The sequence below is a fragment of the Dioscorea cayenensis genome, chromosome 1, assembly GCF_009730915.1.
Source record: "Dioscorea cayenensis subsp. rotundata cultivar TDr96_F1 chromosome 1, TDr96_F1_v2_PseudoChromosome.rev07_lg8_w22 25.fasta, whole genome shotgun sequence".
Lineage (NCBI taxonomy): Eukaryota > Viridiplantae > Streptophyta > Magnoliopsida > Dioscoreales > Dioscoreaceae > Dioscorea > Dioscorea cayenensis.
Genome location: NC_052471.1, coordinates 11,824,491 through 11,844,553, shown reverse-complemented (window position 1 = coordinate 11,844,553; position 20,063 = coordinate 11,824,491). Strand labels below are relative to the sequence as shown.

Below are 20,063 nucleotides of genomic sequence, written 5' to 3'. Positions count from 1 at the left end.
CCTCTAGCCAGTTATCATACCAAAGCAGAGTGGAATTGTCATTTTTGACAACCTTAGAAATGCAAGATCTAAAAGATGGTAAAATTAGTGTGATCCCTGCCCAGAAGAAAGATTTGTTCCTAAGTGGTAAGTGGTGCATTGGTCCTGGAGGCCCTTCATTAAGATAGTTATAATGAATGATTCGGGACCTAAAGCTTGTTTAACCAGAATAAATTTTCCACCACCATTTATCTAGGAGAGGTTTATTAGAATCATGTAGATTGAGAATTCCCCATCCTCCCATATCACATGATCTACAAATCCTTTTCTAAGCTACTAGGCGAAAGCTCTTCAAACCCAGCTCCAGCCCTTTCCAAAGAAAATCTCTTCAGATCTTGTCAATCTCTTTAACTACCCAAGCTAGTAAGTAGAACACTGACACTTAGTAAGTCAGAATTAAGGTTAAGACAGAGTTTACAAGGGTGAGGTGATTCCCAATAGATAAATAATTAGCATTCCAGGACGTAAGCTTGGTGTGAACCATAAGAATCAGTTTTGTCCAATCCTGTCATCTAGATCTCCTCCCAGAAAGCGAGACTCCTAGATATGTAAGGGGAAGCCAATCCCTCTTACAATTAAGAATTGTTGCTGAGACCACATTAGGCTAAAAACCATAATTTGTGGAATACAGGCAGCTCTTAGAGAAATTGATGGTAAATCCTGAAGTGCCTTCAAAGAGATAGAGAATCAATTTAATTATTTGAAGGTTTTCCTACCCTCCTGCAATGAAGATGATGAGATCATCCGCATATTGGAGGTGAAAAATATTATCCAAGGGTTCAATAGGGACTCCTAATAAGACTTTTGTCCTGAGTGCATGCCAGAACATGGTACTCAACGTAACATCTGCTAAGGCAAAGAGCATAGGAGGGAGACGACCCCCTTGTCTAAGACCTCTCTGACAGCGAATGTAACCTTGTTGCTCTCCATCAATTAGAAATCTAGCCTTGGTAGAACTAAGAATATTATGAATCCAGGATAATAGCGAGGTCCAAACCCTTTAGTGGCTAAAATGTCTAGGAGGAAATTCCAATCCAAAGAATCAAAGGCTTTTGCAAAATCTATTTTAAAAACCTGCCCAAGAAGTTTCCGCTTCTGAAGATTGAAAATCAAGTCCGGATCTGCAATAATGTTGTCTGCTATACATATACCTTTAATGAATGCAGATTGTGAATCATTTATCAATGAATTAATAACCTGACTTAGTCTATTAGCAAGAAGTTTTGAAATAATTTTGCAAGAAGAATTGTTACGACTAATAGGTTGGTAATTATTAATACATTCAGGAGAGTACGGCTTGGCTATGAGAGCTAAATTAACCCAATTTAGACGTTCAAGATTGGCCTTGCCCTAAAAAATCATTATAAAGAATAACACAAGTGTCCTTGACCAGATTCTAGTTTTTTTTGGAAAAAGAACATAGGGAATCCATCAGGTCCTGGTGCCTTCTCTGCTTCTAAGTCAAACACTACTTGCTTAATTTCCTCAATGGAAAAACGTTGCTCAAGGTGTGAAAGATTGACTTTTTCATTGTGATCGAACAGATTTTGCCAATCTAGGAGAAAACAAAACGATCTAGGTTTTCCAAGAAGATCACGAAAATGTTCTATGAAGATCCTACCTAGATTTAAATTCCATTAACCCAACCCCCATTATGGCAAATGTGTGGAATAAAGTTTTTATTACGCCTCCCATTGGCAGTCAAATGGAAGTACTTTGTGTTGCCATGTTGCCATCTTTCTCTTTAAGCCAAGTGATCCTGGAGCATTGCTTCCAATACAATTCCTCTTGTCTCAGAAGAGATGAAAGCTTTAATCTAATCTGGGAGTTACGTTGGATTTCAACATTAGAAAGAGCTTTACTTTCACTAATAACATTAAGGGAATGCAACTCTAAAAGAAGGGAGTTCTTATGAATTCTTAAACACCCAAAGGATTCTGAGGTCCATTTGCGGAGCTTATGTTTTAGATTAATTAATCTCTTGGCAAGAATAAAAGCTCCATATCCCTCAGGGTTGATCTCGGTCCACCAAACCTGGCTAAGAGATCCTAGGTTCTCATCAGAGTACCATGATTTCTCAAAGTGAAAGGTCCTTGGTCTCGGAGTTTGTGAGCCGAATTCTAGACAAATTGGGGCATGATCAGACCTAAATCTGGGTAGAACAAATTGGTAAGTCCTTGGAAAAAGAGTAGACCAATTTTGGGAAAGAAGAAATGATCAATACGGATCAACCAGACTAAGGTCTTCCAGAAAGTTTTGCGCATCAACTAAGTCTCCTAGGCTTGGAATGTCTTTGTTTTTATCATTCAAGGAAAAAATTACATTAAAGTCCCCACAAATAATCCAAGGATAAGAATGCAAATTTATGAAAAAATGTAATTCATTCTAGAAGTCATTTTTGAGAGATCTAGCATTAGGTCCATGGACCATTGTATAGAGCCAGATTGAGTTGTCTACTCTATTTGTGAATTCTAAGGTCAGGGTGAATGTCCCTTGTATGAATTAGGGATCCACAGACTCGATCTTTGACCCAAGCCATGACTAGTCCTTCTACAGAACCAGAAGCCAACAAGTAAAAATAGGAATCTAAAAGTCGACCACCAATTGATTTCCACATGGAAGTGTGAAGGTCATGAAGTTTGGTCTCCTGAAGATAAACTAAGTCTACTTTGGAATTAAATAAAAATTCTTCAACTAAGTGACGTTTGGGAGGTCTTCCTAGACCTCTAACATTCCAAGAAAGAACTTTCATTTAGGAATATTTGGGTTATAGTTAGCAGTCCTAAAAGAAAGACCCGTTGAAAGAGAAGAGGAAGCAACTCTCTCCACTTCAAGGTTCTTAATCATTTTCAGGCATTTAAATTTATGATTAGGGGAACTGACAAGATCCCCTTGTGTATATCCTGCAAGTGCACAGGTTTGTCAAAGAAATAATCCCGGATGAGCGGGTATCGTATCCACAGGGAGTAGAGAATAAAAACACTTAATTTGCTTCTTAACTGTGTGAAAAGTGAATAGTGATATGTGTGACAATGATTCAATTCTCAACAGTAAAAATAATAAGCAAGAGAGCACAAGTAAAGGAGAAGGTAAGGCAATTGATAAGATGGGGTACCCGGGTAATGCTCTGTCTAGGACAATCGTTTCATGTGCAAGAACCCTCTATTATGCTTCCTAATCAATGCAATGGTGAGTTGTGGAAATCCTTAATTACATAGTCCCAAATCTAAGGTCAACTATGCCTAACTCTATACATGTCCCGGAGGAGAGATTAGATAACCTCTCAACCTCGCACTCGCATAGAGTTGCAATGAGTTCTAGGGATTCCAAGTGATAAATCTCTTCCTAATTATAGACCTAACCCTTTGGTCCAGGTGGAAGGTCTCTAACCACGATTAAGCCCTAGATACTAAGATCACCTCGTCTCTTCACTCCGTTGCACTCGCAACTAAGCCCCAATGGAGGGTCATCCCTTAGATCATTCACTCTATTATGGCTGCAAAGAACTCGAGGAACGGAGGTAGAATCTATCACATAGGAGGGGAAAGGGGACGCTCCTGTACCTCTTGACTCACCCTCTCAACCCTCTCCAACCTAGCTTTGTCTAACACTCGTGGTGTGTCACTCACTGACAAGGTTACCAACAAGAAGACTCAACCCTAGTGTCACTCTAGGGAAATATTCAAATAATCAAGCATTCAAGGTTGGAACTCACAATAAACATCAATTAATTGAAAGCATAATAAAGAGATTCAATGAAACGAATACATCCTAGGGTTCATAAATACCCAAGTACCCACTAGGGGTTTAGCTCTCCATGGAGCTAATTACAATCAAAGAAATAGAAAGTAAAAGCAATGAATCCATAGAAAACCACCTAGATAGTCATGTCGATGGTCTTTTGGAGAGTCCTCTACTCATTGCAAGTGATCCTTTGTCCGGCCTAGGATACACCTCGCCGTATCGGTGCCGATGAAAGCTCTCCCAATAACCTTCTTCCAAATGACGCGTGATGTCAGAGCCATAGAACCTCTTCAAAACCCTAGCCAATACCCCTCAAAACCCTAACCGAAGCCCTCTCTCAAGTTGGGGAAAATATGGAGAAAAGAATGCTGAAATCAGGGCTGAATCAGCTTTAAATAAGGCTGGAATCGAGAATCCACACGCCCCTGTGGATTTTCCACACAGGCCTGTGGAATTTCCGCACGGGCGTGGGTAATTTCCACACGCCCGTGTGGATTCGCTGAAATTCTGTTTTTCGGCCGGCTGTGAACAGTAACTGCTACCGTTATTTGTTACAGTAATCTGCTACAGTACGGCCCTCGAAACACTCCGAATCCACATTTTCATCGAGGTAACGCAAACGGCCACACGTTCACGTCATGGATCACTTTGCTTCTTCAATAACAGACAAGTTGGTGGAGATCTTATTCTATGTGCACAAGTCGGAACGCTTGAGTGTGACTGCCCTTGTGCCCCTCCAAATAGTTGTGCTAACTCAGATACGAGGAGGTTGACACACACTCTAGCATCTCACACCCGACCTATGTCTTCGCGTTTGAACCTTAGCAAGATTTCCTCCAAAATTTGTGCATTATGATCCACATTGGCTTTTTTTCCTTCATAATCGGCCTCACAACCCTACCTGCGTGAAAATAACATAAAAACACACATATTAGTGTAAAAACCCGAGAAAAGTAATGCTCAACATAAGGAAAGAATGCTTCGCATTCATATCGCACAAGCACTTATCAGGAACCCAGGAAATTCACACCACAAGAGTTACTGTAATTCATAAATTGAGCATCAAACCAAGAATTAAGAATAGAACAATTTAAAGAAGACATACTATCTCTAGGATCCTTTGGAATCTTTTTCCTTGGTAGACCTGGGTGGGTGAGAAATAAATCTTGCCTTTTCATTCCAGCGGGTAGAGGGTTTCTTAGCTTTATCACTCCTATGAATTTGGTCCTACATAGGAATTGAGCTGCGAGAACCTGTGAGATGAATATTTTGAGATTTAAAATTCTCTGGTGTAATACCTAGTGTTCTGGTTGGATCTAAACTAAGGGTAATTTGGTAAATTACTTTGTTAGAATTTTTCTGGTGGTAAAATAGTATTTTGATAAGTTATGATAATAGTTAAAATCAGGGTAAAATATTTTTTTGCAAATTTGAAGCCTTTGGTGTTAAACCGTTTCCTATATCATTATAGTTAAATTACTAAATTTCATAAGGGTATTTTTGTAATTTTAGCCTTGGGTGACTATTTAAACACCTTTTGAAAGCCTAGCTATTTTTTCTCCAGCCGAAATCTTTTTCTTTTCCATTAGCTGCCGATTCTATCATTTGTCTCCATCCTCCAAGGTAAGAATTCATGCTTTATATTTTAATTTGAAAGAGTTTGGAGATAATGATGTTTAGATTTATGGCGGATGATTGCTTGGTTGTAAGTTAGTTCATAATTAGGGATTTTGATATTTTGATTTGATCAATACATGGGCCTCACAATGCTTTTATGGTTGGAATTTTGCATCGTAGACCATGCATCCCTCTTTGAATCTTGTTTCTAGATATATATATATATATATATATAGAGAGAGAGAGAGAGAGAGAGGGAGAGGTTTGGATTCATGTACTTTTTAATTCATAGTCTTTGGCTTGACTTTCTATATAATTTGGTAAGTGTATTAGAGGTTTAATTAATTTAATCTTCATTGATCATATCATGAATTTGTAGTGCACTTTAAAATAAAAATATAGTCATTTTAATTTTATATTTGAATTGTTTTAAAGGCAAGATTTAGACATATTTAAAATTTATTCACTTTTTATTCCAAAATAAATAATTTTGATCATTACACTTAATTGATCTGTGCTTAGAGAGGTGTTAACTAGAGATAGAAAGTGGGTTTTCGTTTATCGTCTTTAATCGATCTAAGTCCAAGTAAGCTACAATAGTTAATGTAATTATTCATGCATTACTTGTAGGATTGATGTCTATTCTTTTTATGTGTACACACATCCTCAGTTAAGTTTTATTTTATTTTATTTTATTTTTATTTAAAATCTTAACGGCAGTAAAACCTCTATCAAAGGCAAAGAGCTTGTGCAGGAATAGTCACGCTTGAGATCTTCGACCCACTGGTCTAAGCATAGTGAGTGGATACCTTACCTGATAGTGTTTTAAAATGGTTTTATCCTTGTCTTTAATGAACTTAGTTTATAAACCAAGTTTTCCTTTATCGTGTTGTTGCTAATAGGCAAGACGTTTTAACATTAGTTTTATAGCATCTATTTATAACTTGGTTTCTATTTGTCTTGCGAACATGGTTTGATAATGTGTTACGAAATCAGAGATTGTTTTTAGTAACTTGTTGGAAAGTAAAATATTATGTAATTGTTCTTTTCAATTGTGTGTATATATGGATATTATATTTATGGATATAGGTTACTGTGAGCCTATGGCTCAGCTACTGCATTAGTGGTTTCCACGGTCCGACCTAGCGAGAAAACCTTAATTCAGGAGTGGGTGGAAACATCCACTTATTCTAACACACTGTGTTTCACCACATGAGTGGACTTAGTGGCCAACGTCAAAGTGGGCTTGATATATATATCTTTTAAAGAAAAACATGTAATTAACCTTGACGGTTCCATTCTTAACTGCGACAGTGGTTGAGTTTGGGAATGATTTATTGGCCAGCCCTTTTTATGCTGAAATTCTTTATTATACATTGATTTGTTTTGTTTGTGAAACTTTTATTGACATATATTTGTACTGAGAATTATGTTAGCCTCTGGTTTTCACTCCTTGTGCTGAAACTATTTTTGAGATGTGTATTTCGTGTTGTAGTATTTTATGATGTTGTATTTCTTTTAAAAATAATCATTTGGAACCCCGCTAACCACTCACTGAGTAATTATGTTACTCGTCTACTCTACCTTATAGTTTTTTCCCCAGGTGATGATTGTTAAAGTTGTGGCGCTAGGTTGTTACGCTGGGCTATACTTTCCTCTTATCTTTTCCCTCAAGTTGATTTAGGTTGGGTAACATTCTCATTGTTGGACTTGATAGTTGGATCCACTAAGGTGTAATAAATGATTTGCTATATGTCAGTTCTCAGTTTTTTTTAAACATTCCCTAAATGCTACAAATATTGATGTTATTTCCTTTTTTAAAATTTCTTTTTAAGTGTGTGTTGCATATGTTTTTAGTTGTGAGAAATATTACAGGATGTTTTGCCTTACGATATTCCTATATGAGGTGGGTGCCCATGTCATCTTGTTGGGATGTCGTGGTGATTGACACGTACTTTGGCAGTGGGCTGAGGCGTGATAATTTTAGTGCTATCAGAGCCAGGTTTAATTTATATTGTTTTATCATAAATCATGATTATCGCTTCTTTACACATCTAGTGGATCCACTTAGAGTTTAACATATAGTTTAGTTGCATGTAGTATATTGGATGCTAAAGCTTAATTCTTGTGTAGATTTCAATCAAGTATGCCAGCACAACGCACACGCACTGGTAGGGCTAGTGCCCAAGTGTCTGAACCTATTCTTCATCCACATTGAAATCCTAGGCATGGAGTGCATTTGCAATCCCCACCTTCATCGCCTCTTAGGTAGGAGGCAACCTCAGCATCGTGTATTCCTCCAGTCCTACCACAACCTGAACTTGTTGCAACAGGTTCCGTGCATGCTCTTGTTACACCCGAACCTGTCTTTTTTTTCAGGTGTATAGCGTCCATCACCCAAAGCGTTGCAAGCTTTTAAGGTTTACTGCAATTCTAAAGGAAGGCAACCAACTTATAAGGAATATCGAGACTATATGAGCTATTGGGAGATCATTGGAGGGCAGATTCATGCAGAACCATCAGTTGCTCCTGTAGTACCTTCACTACATCAAATTTTTGCAGGAGATGTAAGACCCTATCAGGTTTCAGCACTGTCAAATATGCTCAAGGAAGCTCGCCAACTTGATTGTGGAAATTTTGATGGTACTAGTGATGCTATGGTAGCGAAGAACTGGTTAAAAATGGTGCCAGGAACATGTGAGGACATGGGCTTGGTGGATGAAATGAAGATGAAGGTAGCAGTGAGGTTACTAGAGAACGAGGCAAAGATTTGGTGGGAGAACCTGAAAGGTCGTACTCTTGCTCAGCTCACTTAGGCAGATTTTCTGAAAAAGTTTAATGATAAGTTCTACACTTTATTCTATAGAGATTAGAAGCGTCAGGAGTTTATGAGTTTAATTCAGGAAGGAAAGTCAGTGAATAAGTATGAAATCGAGCTGAAAGATTTGACAAATTTTGTGCCAGAGTTGGCAGGTACTTAGGAGATATTGTGTTTGATGGTTTGGGAAGGTTTGAGTTTCAATGTTCGTAAGAAGATGGGGACTTCAAGCACACATAGTTATAAGAAGATGGTTCAAATGGCTTTAAGGGTAGGGAAACTTGTCAAAGTGGGTAAGAGAGTTAGAGAAAACTTCACCAAGAGAAGGAACCCTGAGTTTACTTCTTCTCAATCATTAAAGAAGAGTAAAAGTGTGAGCACTTCTGGAGGTACTTCTGCAACTGGTTCTGCTATTTCTTCACCGAGTTAGACCATGGGTCAGAGAAGTTTAACACACTCTGGTAATTCATCGGGTGCTAGATCTATTGGTTCTAAACCTCGTTGTGCTAGATGCAACATATTTCATTCAGGAACATGTTATGAGGCACGAAAGTGTTTTCACTGTGGTCAATTAGGACATATTAGATCAGCTTGCCCAAAGTTGAGCCAGGCAAATATTACACCATCTCTTTCTTCTAGCCAGCATGCTCCATACAAGGGTACATAGCCTCCTGTCTTGACTCCTTTAACTACCGCCATATCAGTTGCTATGAGCAATGCACCACAGGGTGGAGATTGGCAGACAAGAGCTAGATCCCAAGCCCGAATCTTCACCATGACAAATGAATAGGCGGAGGGTCAATTTTACATCATTGAAGGTACTATGATTATTTTTTAGCATGAGGCTCATAATTTGATTGATTTAGGGTCTGAAAGATCCTTTGTTAGCACTACATTTGCATGCCATGCTGATTGATCTATGACTCCACTTGATTGTAAACTTGTCGTCCAAACACCTCTTGGTGAGGAGATAATTAGAAAGATGTTGTTTAGATAATGTGTTGTCAAAGTTGGAGAAGTAGAGCTAAAGGTAGACTTAATTCCACTAAAGATTTCGAGATTTTGATGCAATTCTTGGCATGGATTGGCTGAATAGACATCGAACGACTATCGACGGCTTCATAAAGTGGGTGACCTTTTAGAGGCCGGAGCTAGAGTTAGTGTTTGTGGGCTAAAGGAAGATTCTACCAACCTGTATAATCTCAGTTCTAAAGGCTCAAATATTAGTGCTTAAGGGTTGTCAGGCGTATTTGGCACATATAGTGGATACAAGTGCTATTGAATCAAAGTTGGAAGAGGTGGCTATAGTGAAGGGGGTTTTGGATGTGTTTCCATAAGAGCTACCAGTACTTCCTCTTGACCATGAAGTTTGATTTCTCTATCAATTTGTTACCAGGTACTGCACCTATTTCCACTCCTCCCTACAGGATGGTATTGGCTGAGCTAAAGGAACTAAAGGTGCAATTGCAAGACCTAGTAGGTAAGGGTTTTATTCGCCCTAGTGTGTCTCCTTGGGGTGCCCCTGTACTATTTGTGAAGACGAAAGATGGTTTGATGAGGTTGTGTATAGACTATCGACAACTAAATCGAGTGACCATCAAGAACAAGTATCCTTTGCCATGAATTGATGATTTATTTGATCAGTTGCAAGGAGCAAAGGTGTTTTTGAAGATTGATCTTCGATCGGGATATCATTACCTAAAGATACAGGAGAGTTACATTTAGAAAACATCTTTTCGTACTTGGTACGGGCATTATGAATTCTTGGTGATGTTGTTTGGCCTAACAAATGCACCAGTGGGTTTCATGGACATGATGAATCGAGTTTTTCATCCATATTTGGAAAAGTTTGTGATTGTGTTTATTAACAACATTTTGGTGTATTTATTGACCAAAGAGGATCATAATCAGCATCTACAGATTGTGTTGCAAACATTGCCGGAGAATCAGTTGTTTACAAAATTTTCAAAGTGTGAATTTTGGTTGCATGAAGTGGCTTTCCTGTGGCATGTTGTGTCAGGTGATGGGGTATTTGTTGATCCGAAGAAAGTGGAAACTATTGTTAATTAGGAACAACCAAAGAATGTATCTAAGATTCGGAGTTTCTTGGCTTGGCAGGGTATTACCGTCGGTTTGTTGAGGGGTTTTCATTGATTGCTTCTCCATTGACATCGTTAACTTGCAAGGGAGTGAATTATGTTTGGGATGAGAAGAGTGAGAAGAGTTTTCAGGAGTTAAAGGATCAGTTAACTTCAGCACCAGTTCTTTCTCTGCCTATTAGCAGACAAGAGTTCATGGTTTTTAGTGATGCATCACGACATGGTTTTGGGTTGTGTTTTGATGTAGAATGGGAGGGTGATAGCTTATGCTTCCCGGTTACTAAATAAGCATGAGTTGAATTATCCAACCCATGATTTAGAGTTGGCTGCAGTTGTGTTTGCATTGAAGATCCGACAATCTGGCCCATGAGTTGAATTATCTGACCGATAAGTTATCGGTTAACTTCAGCACCTAGTATTCTGGTTGGATCTAACATAAGGGTAATTTGGTAAATTATTTTTTTAGAATTTTTCTGGTGGTAAAATAGTATTGTGATAAGTTAAGATAATAGTTAAAATTAGGGTAAAAAAAATTTGCAAATTTGAAGCCTTTGGTGTTAAACCGTTTCCTATATCGCTATAGTTAAATTACTAAATTTCATAAGGGTATTTTTGTAATTTTAGCCTTGGGTGACTATTTAAACACCTTATGAAACCCTAGCTATTTTTTCTTCAACTGAAATCTTTTTATTTCCCATTGGCCGCCGATCCTATCATTTGTCTCCATCCTCCAAGGTAAGAATTCATGCTTTAGTTTTTAATTTGATAGAGTTTGGAGATAATGATGTTTAGATTTATGGTGGATGATTGGTTGCCTGTGACTTAGTTCATAATTAGGTATTTTGATATTTTGATTTGATTAATACATGGGCCTCACAATGCTTTTATGGTTGGAATTTCGCATCATAGACCATGTATCTCTCTTTGAATCTTGTTTCTGGACATATATATATATATATAGAGGTTTGGATTCATGTACTTTTTAAATTCAAAGTCTTTGGCTTAACTTTCTATATGATTAGGTAATTGTATTAGAGATTTAATTAATTTAATCTTCATTGATCATATCATGAATTTGTAGTGCACTGTAAAATTAGAATATAGTCATTTTAATTTTATATTTGAATTGTTTTAAAGCCAAGATTTAGACATATTTAAATTTTACTCACTCTCTTTATGCCAGAATAAATAATTTTGATCATTATACTTAATTGATATGTGTTTAGAGAGGTGTTAATTAGAGATAGAAAAGTGGGGTTTCGTTTATTGTCTTTAACCGATCTAAGTCCAAGTAAGCTCCAATAGTGAATGTAATTCTTCATGCATTACTTGTAGGATTGATGTCTATTCTTTTTATGTGTACACATATCCTCGGTTATGTTTTATTTTATTTTATTTTATTTTTATTTAAAATCTTATAGGCAGTGAAATCTCTGTCAAAAGCAAAGAGCTTGTGGAAGAGTAGTTACGCTTGAGATCTTCGATCCATGGGTCTAAGCAAAGTAAGTGCATACCTTTCCTGATAGTGTTTTAAAATGGTTTTATCCTTGTCTTCAATGAACTTAGTTTATAAACCAAGTTTTCCTTTATAATGTTGTTGTTAATAGGCAAGACGTTTTAATATTGGTTTATAGCATCTATTTATAACGTGGTTTCTATTTGGCTTGTGAACATGGTTTGATAATGTGTTACGAAATCAGAGATGATTGTTTTTAGTGACTTGCTGGAAAGTAAAATATCATGTAATTGTTCTTTTCAATTGTGTGTATATATGGATGTAGTATTTATGGATATAGGTAACTGTGAGCCTATGGCTCGACTACTGTAGTAGTGGTCTCCACTGTCCGACCTAGCAAGAAGCGGCGTGGTAGACTGCTGACATATGATACCCATTCAGGAGTCATGGAGAAAACCTTAATTGGGAGTGGGTGGAAACATCCACTGATTCTAACACACCGTGTTTCACCACATGAGTGGACTCAGTGGCCAACATCAAGGCGGGCTTGATATATATATATATATATATTAAAGAAAAACATGTAGTTAACCTTGACAGTTCGATTCTTAACTATGATAGTGGTTGAGTTTGGGAATGATTTATTGGCCATCCCTTTTTATGCTGAACTTCTTTATTGTTCATTGATTTGTTTTGTTTGTGAAACTTTTATTGACATATATTTGTACTTAGAATTATGGCAGCCTCTGGTTTCATTCCTTATGCTGAAACTATTTTTGAGATGTGTATTTCGTGTTGTAGTATTTTTATGATGTTGTATTTCTTTGAAAAAAAATCATTTGGAACCTCGCTAACCACTCACTAAATAATTATGTTACTCATATCCTCTACCTTATATTTTTTTCCCTGGTGATGATTGTTAAAGTTGTGGCACTAGGTCGTTGCGCTGGGCTATACTTTCCTCTTATCTTTTCCCTCAAGTTGATTTAGGTTGGGTTACATTCTCATTGTTGGACTTGATAGTCAGATCCACAAATGTGTAATAAATGATTTGCTATTTGTCAATTCTCATTTTTTATTAAACATTCCCTAAATGCTACAAATATGTATGTTATCTCCTTTTTTTAAAAAAATTTCTTTTTAAGTGAGTGTTGCATATGTTTTAGTTGCGTTAAATGTTACAGGATGTTTTGGCTTATGATATCCCTATATTAGGTGGGTGCTCATGTCACCTTGCTGGGATGTCGTGGCGATAGCCACGTACCTTGGCAGTGGGCTGGGGCATGACATCTGGAGCACTTACTTCCTCTACCTCCATCTCACTGACATAGGGTTCAGGAATTGAGTCACCCTATTCAGCTGAAGCTAGATCCTCCTGAAAAGTGTCTTTAGGTGCCTCAAGAGGAAGATTAACTTCTTCTAGAAAATTTTCTTCATCTTCAAAATCTTCTACAATGAAATCTTCATCTTCATCTCCCCAGTCAACAAGCTCCTTATCTTCAATTTGATTTACCGGGGTGGGTCTAGGTGGGGTTGACTCACTAAATATAATTTTATCAGAAACGTCACATGGAATTATTAAATTTTTGACTTGTAAAAAACAAAATTTGTGTACAGAGTAAATATTTTTAGGAAAAAAAGAACCCTTCCACTAGACTTTTACCAATGTTTTCTAGAAGTGTTTTTGTGTATTTTGAGGATGTGCTTATGAAAATCATGTCTCATTCGGAAAAAGTAAGTGCTTAACCTATGTTTGTACAATTACTTCTGCTAAGTAGATGACCTATATTTTTCAAAAACTAAGTGCGATATGTAATAAAGATATCACCAATGGAGATAATAACCTTCAGGAAACCAATCACACAAGGAAGAAAGGAAAATGAAAACTTCTCTGAATAGTCCCTCTACTTTTTCAAATGTGCCCTTTAGGTCCTATACTTTAAACTGTAACTTTTTAGTCCTACTACTAATTAAATTGAGCCATGTTAGTCCCTATTAGGGTTAGGGTTTAGAGTTTAGAAGGACTATTCAGAGAATTAAACCAAAGAAATATTCCCCTAAAGAAAACCAAGAATATAAGATTTTTAAGAAAACAAAGCAGACTTGAGAAAAGAGATGGATATTACCTCCTACTACTACTCCATCTATTTGAAAGCTGAGTCGGTTAGGGTTCCAGAAATCTATGGATAGGAGAGGCGGAGTGAAAGTGAGGGAAAGGCAAGGGAACACGACTAGGAGGACTCTTGGGTGCAATGAGACAGAAAGGAGGATGTAAATTTTTTAGTAGGTCATTCAACTTCACCTATTTTCAATTTAGTCAACGAACTTCATTTTACATCAAAATGGTCGCTGAAATCTAATTTGCAGCTGGAGGCTGCCATATCATTGGAAAAATGCCCACATTGCCCTTCATTTTGTTTCTATACTCCTTCTTCTTCCTTCTTTCCAGAGAGTTTGGAAGAGATAGGTAAACCATGGGAAGATGAGGTCATATGGAGAAGCTCAAAAGGATGCAATTGACATGGTTTAGGGTTTATTTATTTTATTTTTTTGGAATTTTTTCTCTAGTTGATGTAATTTATTTCTTGATGTTTTTAAAGAAAGTGAAAAAGGAATGAACTTATGACTAGAACATGTGTGAATGAAGTTTATCATTTTCAGTTTTCTTTAAATTGTTTTATTTTGATTGTTAGTTTATGATTGGTTTTCACAAATCTTTCTCCTTTTTATGTAATTTCCAAATGTATATCTCCGTCAAATTAGTCTCTCTTATGGCATGAATCGGTTATGACGTGACGGGTTAAGTCATGTTGTTAGCATTAATCAATTAGTAATGCTTAATTAGATAATTAAGAAGACATTACTAATTAATGGCTATGTTAACCTTAATTAGTCCTAATTAATTAATTGACCATATCATTATTAATGAATAAGTAATACTTAATACTTAGTTATTGATACAAAAAAAGACCCTAGACAAACTTTTGGACATTATCTAGATGTGCATACAACCAGCAAAAAATAAACCTACAAAAAAATAGCAAGTTAATTAGGTGAACATACAACTTAAAAATAATCTCAATAATTACTTTCATGATACAGTAAGAAATTAATTTGAAAACCAAAAAATCTATCTACATCAATCATGCTTGCCTGATCAACTAATTCAATCATGCAAATTGATATCTACAGACATTAATCTCAACACAAAACCTAACCTCTCTTTTGTGCAGTATCTAACATACATTTCAATTGCAATCCTAGTAATGCATATTGTGTTATGCAACAACATGTCTATAATATTCACACACACAAACATCCCAAAGAGACAATTGGAGAAAGAAACAAAATAACTGAATCACCATTCATATTTTGCGAAAACAAATTATTTACAAGAACACCTAGACAACTAAAAAATATAGGACTGCACAATCAGAAACAAAAAATTGCAACTTCATTCAGATTTTTGTAATGTCAACATGTACAAAAATGGGTCAAACAAGTTAATTAATAAACTATCTCTTCACAAACAATAATAATAATAATAGTAATAAACAAAAACAAAACCCATCAATTCTAATTGCATTACATTAGTGATTACATAAATAAACAACTTTGTCACTTTGCACCAGCTCTTGAGGGGGATCCATAAATTTTTCTTTTTTGCAACAGTCCTTTCTTTGTTCTTGTCCTTTGTATCCTTTTCCTTCCCTTAATGCTTTGGACCTTGAGGTTTGGTAATTCGGTTCTCATTTGAGGCTTCTTGTATTGTATTTAAATTAATGCCTTTGCCTCCCATACACTCATTTTTTACCTCCTTACTCCAAACTTGTTTGCAGTCTATTTCATCATGGGGATGTTCTAATCAGAAGTATTAATTACTTGGAATTTTATTTAAAAATGAACTCACGTCAGTTTCATTTATTGGAAAACATGGTGTTGCTAAAATTTAAATAAAAAGTACCTGTGACAGGGGATTCTCAGGTGCCTGTGGTTGTGCTGTGGCTATCTCTTGTTGGCAACCTTCATTTAAATCATCAACCTTGAAGATCCTTATTACAATGGTGAGCCAAGAATTCATTTCAACATATGAACATTGAAATTTAAAAACATCAACTAACCATTTCAAAATTCTCCTATAGAACTTGTTAGTCTATTGCATCCATGCATTATCTTCTCTTGCTTCATTTGAATCCATATGTTGTTGCTCACTAGTATTTCTTTTGTTAGCCTGTCATGCATACATGATATAGAACTAACTAATTGTATGGCACAATCTACTAGAAAACATAAATTAAAATTAAGAATTAGCCAATTACATGTTTTCTTCCATGGTATCTTCTGTTATGCCTTGCAATTCTACAAAAACTGCACTTCATAGTGACCCGTTTTTTTACTAACTTTCCCATTTGTGAAGCTTCTATTCTCCTCACCTATTTTCTTCCTCCTAAGCAATGTCTTCCTACCTCTTCTCCTGTTCATTAGTTTTGGTGGTATCATGTGACATTGGTTACTCTTAAGCCATTAATCCCTATTGTCACGCCCCGACCCTAGCCGGGCACGTGGCAATCGCCACGACAACAAGGAGTAGACCCTACAGCGTCCCACTCCTAGTCACCGTAAGGCTCAAACAACCCTGCTAACATCACTACTAAAGAAAGATACAAGGTCCACAACAGAATTAGCCAGGGTTCCACATACAACCAAAAAGATACAACAACAAGGTACAGAAACAGTACACAAAACTTCAGTCTAGTGGATCCATAAAATTTACATGCATACTGCACTAACCTAGACAAGAAGAAAAGGGGTCGGTCAGCCTACTGCCTGCCCAACACAACCCAGTCCAACGTCGCAACCTGAGGAAGAAGAACAGAGAGTACTGAGTAACAGATTTTACCCAGTGAGTGGTGACAGCATAGATATAACAGAGTAACAAAGTATTTCATATAATAGTAATCACAATAATACTAACATATAAAAGGAATTCCAAGTATCAACAAGTGAATAGTTAACACGATAATTCATAAATGGTACAGATAAGTAACATTTTCCAACACATTGAGCACCGCTCAAAATACAGGCTGGCCTCAAACAATTCCCAAGCTAATCGTGGCCGCGACTAGCTACGGGACCATCAAGGTATTTTAAGACTTTCAAAATTCACCATACTGCCTTCCTTAGTGTTGACCACTGAGATTCCTGTGTGGTGACCTCGGGTTTCTCACATAAAAGACCCCCCTGTCAATGGCTCCGCGCATACCAGGGTAAACTCAGGGTTGACCACGCCGCCTCCATTAGGCCGAACCGTGGAACCCCACACTGCAGTGTTGGACTGAAGTCCGCCGTCACCACCAAAATCCAAAAGCCACAATGCAATTCCTTTCCTATTCCAACTCGAGGAATCAAGCATATGATGCTTAAATACGGAAATATACATCAATCCATATTGCCTTTGCATGTAAAATACATATACATATACACGTAAACATGTATCTTTCAAAATACATATGTATAAGTATGATGGAATCATCTTTGCCAAAATAATTCCATACTCAAAATATCCATAGATATATATAGCAAATAAAATTTGGTTTAGCATCAAATTCATGATATAAAACATATAAAGAAATACTATCATACTCTTATTAAATCTATGCAATTAACGATTAAACCACTCACTGAACCCGTCGTTTCGTCTTGAGACGCGCTCACAGGTCAGCAATTTTCTTCCCCTGGGAGGAAGCTTCGCCACCTAGAGTCAAACAAAGAATCCAACAACCAATGAACACAAGAATGGAAACTAAAATGCATGCAAATGCAAGGTTACATGTCGAACATGTAACTCTAAGTGTTAGAGGATGACGGCGTCATTTTGGACCCAAACGACCTTAGATAAAAGTAAAACAAGTTCTAATGAGTTCCAAGGAAGAAGGGCTTCGATTTGAACCGAAGAAATACAAGAAAAGGCCAAGGTTTTTCGGTGCTGCAGTATTTTCAGAATTGCTGCAGTAACCCCGCGAATTTCTACAATAAAACCGGGCCTTAATCAATAGTTTATCGACGATTTACAACTCCAAATCGCGAAATTTCTTCACAAACATACACACAAATGAATAACCACGACACTGGCTTCGATTTGAGTCCAAAAACAACTCAAACCAATATCGATTTCTAGGGTTTCAAGGATTTTCAAAAATAATTAAATACGAAGAAAATACAAGAAGAAAACCTTGAATCGAAGCCTTACCAAGCTCAATAGAATGAGAGGAAGAGCATAGAAGCGTTGGTTCGCCGAAATAGCTCGCCGACGAATTTTTTTTAAAAATCTTTCTCTCGGCCAAATGAAGAAGAAAAGGAATGAAAACAAGAAGGAAAGAAGGAAAAAGAGAAATGAGAGGGATGAGAGCCACGTTGCTCTCTTATCCCTTAAATTTTCAGATTTTTCAATTTTTTTTTTTTGAAAAAGGCAAATTACTAAAATGCCCTCACTAATAGAAAATGGAAAGAAATGAGTCCAAAAGACCATTTCGCCCCTGGTTTTCAGCTGGTTTTCACACACAACCTACTGTGCAGTCATGCAAAAATGCCACTAGTACAAAATGACCATTTTGCCCTATAATGCATGCATAAAAATCGGAAAAGGCATGAGGTCAAAATTAGGACAGGGTATCACACTTATTATGTGTGGGGTTCAATGGATGTTTGTATGCCTATAAGAAAGTGCTCACTTTATAACAATCATGTACGTAGTTTTCAGGCTTGTCTTTGTTATGAAAAATCACTAAAATATAAATGATCGAAGAAAATAAACATCACAGTGGATAAAAAGGTCAAACTATAGAAATTAGAATTTTCTTTGCCACAACTTTGCTTGAAATGGAATGAAGATTTAAAAAGGTAAGTAGGACATTAGAAGAACAATTATATATAAAAAAAAGGACAGGGTTAAGCACCTAACATCAGCCCTGAACAGAACATCAGAGGAACACCTTTAGAAGATTACATTCTTTTCTATTGTCTTACCGAAAATAAACACATAACCAACATCAACTCATTTACTTATTTGGTCTATGTATATGTGAACCAAGCATGCAAGCCATTTAATTATTTGGTCTCTTTATATGTAACCTATAACCACAAGGATCAACAATCAAATTTAACAATTAAAAAAAAATCAGGGTAACAATCATCTGATTTTGAACAATCTAGAGTAATCATGTGTCAAATTTTCCATATGTATTACATCTTTTATGATTGTTAGTAAAAATAAAAATGAAGTAATTGGACAAAGAAAAATCCAAATATCATCAAATTGAACAGTCTTAAAGTAATCATGTGTCAATATGATCAAAATCAACTACCTCAACAATCGTGTCAAGTTTTCCCCAGCACAAACATTTCTCGTTGCATCTCCCTGCCTTATTAATTTTTACAAGAAACTTGAAGTGATACTTTCAACTTCTCTCACTTTAGAGAACCACTTCCTAACCAAACAAACCCTACGGATGTTAAATTTTTGCATTGTATTTTGTTTTTGAAAAGAAATAGTAAAAATATATATTTCTTTTATCTCGTGATTTTACATAATTCCCTTAAATCCAGTTTATGGAGCGAATTTTGTGACCAATTGTCTATAACATTGTTAAGGATCATGAATATCATGTAGTAGTTAAAGTTGGGCTCTCATTTACCCAGGCATGCCATTTTATGAAGAAATATATGAAAAATATATAATTATCAAAACTTAAAAAATGAAAGAAAAAAAAATTCTTAAAACCAACTATATTGATTAATCAGGAATACGACAATGTCCTTTCTCGGTTAGAAATTTAAGATTTTACTATTGAAAGAATATCTAATTATTTTTTGCCTCCGAAATTCGAATGAGATGAATAGAGTGATTCTTGGAAGAAGATGTAATACTATATTATCAATGCCATGTCATGATTTCTACATTTTTATGAAAAATATATTTTTAAATGTCTTGAACTTTCAATGTCTTTTCACTTTTGTTGTTGAGTTTTTGATTTGGGTTATTTGAATGAAACAACTCCATCTTGCCACCAACTTACTAATTAGACCAGTAGCTTTCACATAGCCGAAGAGACATTTCTTTCTCCCGCTAGTATATACATGATGGAATTTTTTTTTAAGAGACAATTCTTTCTCCTGCTAGTATTTTCAAAACTAAAAAAGGTTACGATGAAATTTTTTTCTTTCTACAATTTCAACATCTATGTGAGTCCCATGCCATAAATGTCTAAGTGTCTAGAGTGCTACATAAGAG

At 36.2% G+C, this 20,063-nt stretch overlaps 1 long non-coding RNA gene across 8 annotated transcripts; it reads right to left on the bottom strand.

Moving 5' to 3' along the window:
- Window positions 1–15,204: 15,204 nt before the first annotated feature.
- On the bottom strand, window positions 15,205–18,149 carry LOC120259039. Of its 8 annotated transcripts, none has more exons than XR_005536060.1 (4): window positions 18,024–18,149; window positions 17,417–17,528; window positions 15,738–16,632; window positions 15,205–15,654 (listed from the first exon to the last, which is right to left on the bottom strand). It is a non-coding gene; the product is annotated as an uncharacterized LOC120259039 (long non-coding RNA). The 8 variants fall into 8 exon arrangements; XR_005536063.1 differs by having other exon boundaries at window positions 15,205–15,634; XR_005536062.1 differs by having other exon boundaries at window positions 15,205–15,613.
- Between the last annotated feature and the right edge of the window lie 1,914 nt (window positions 18,150–20,063).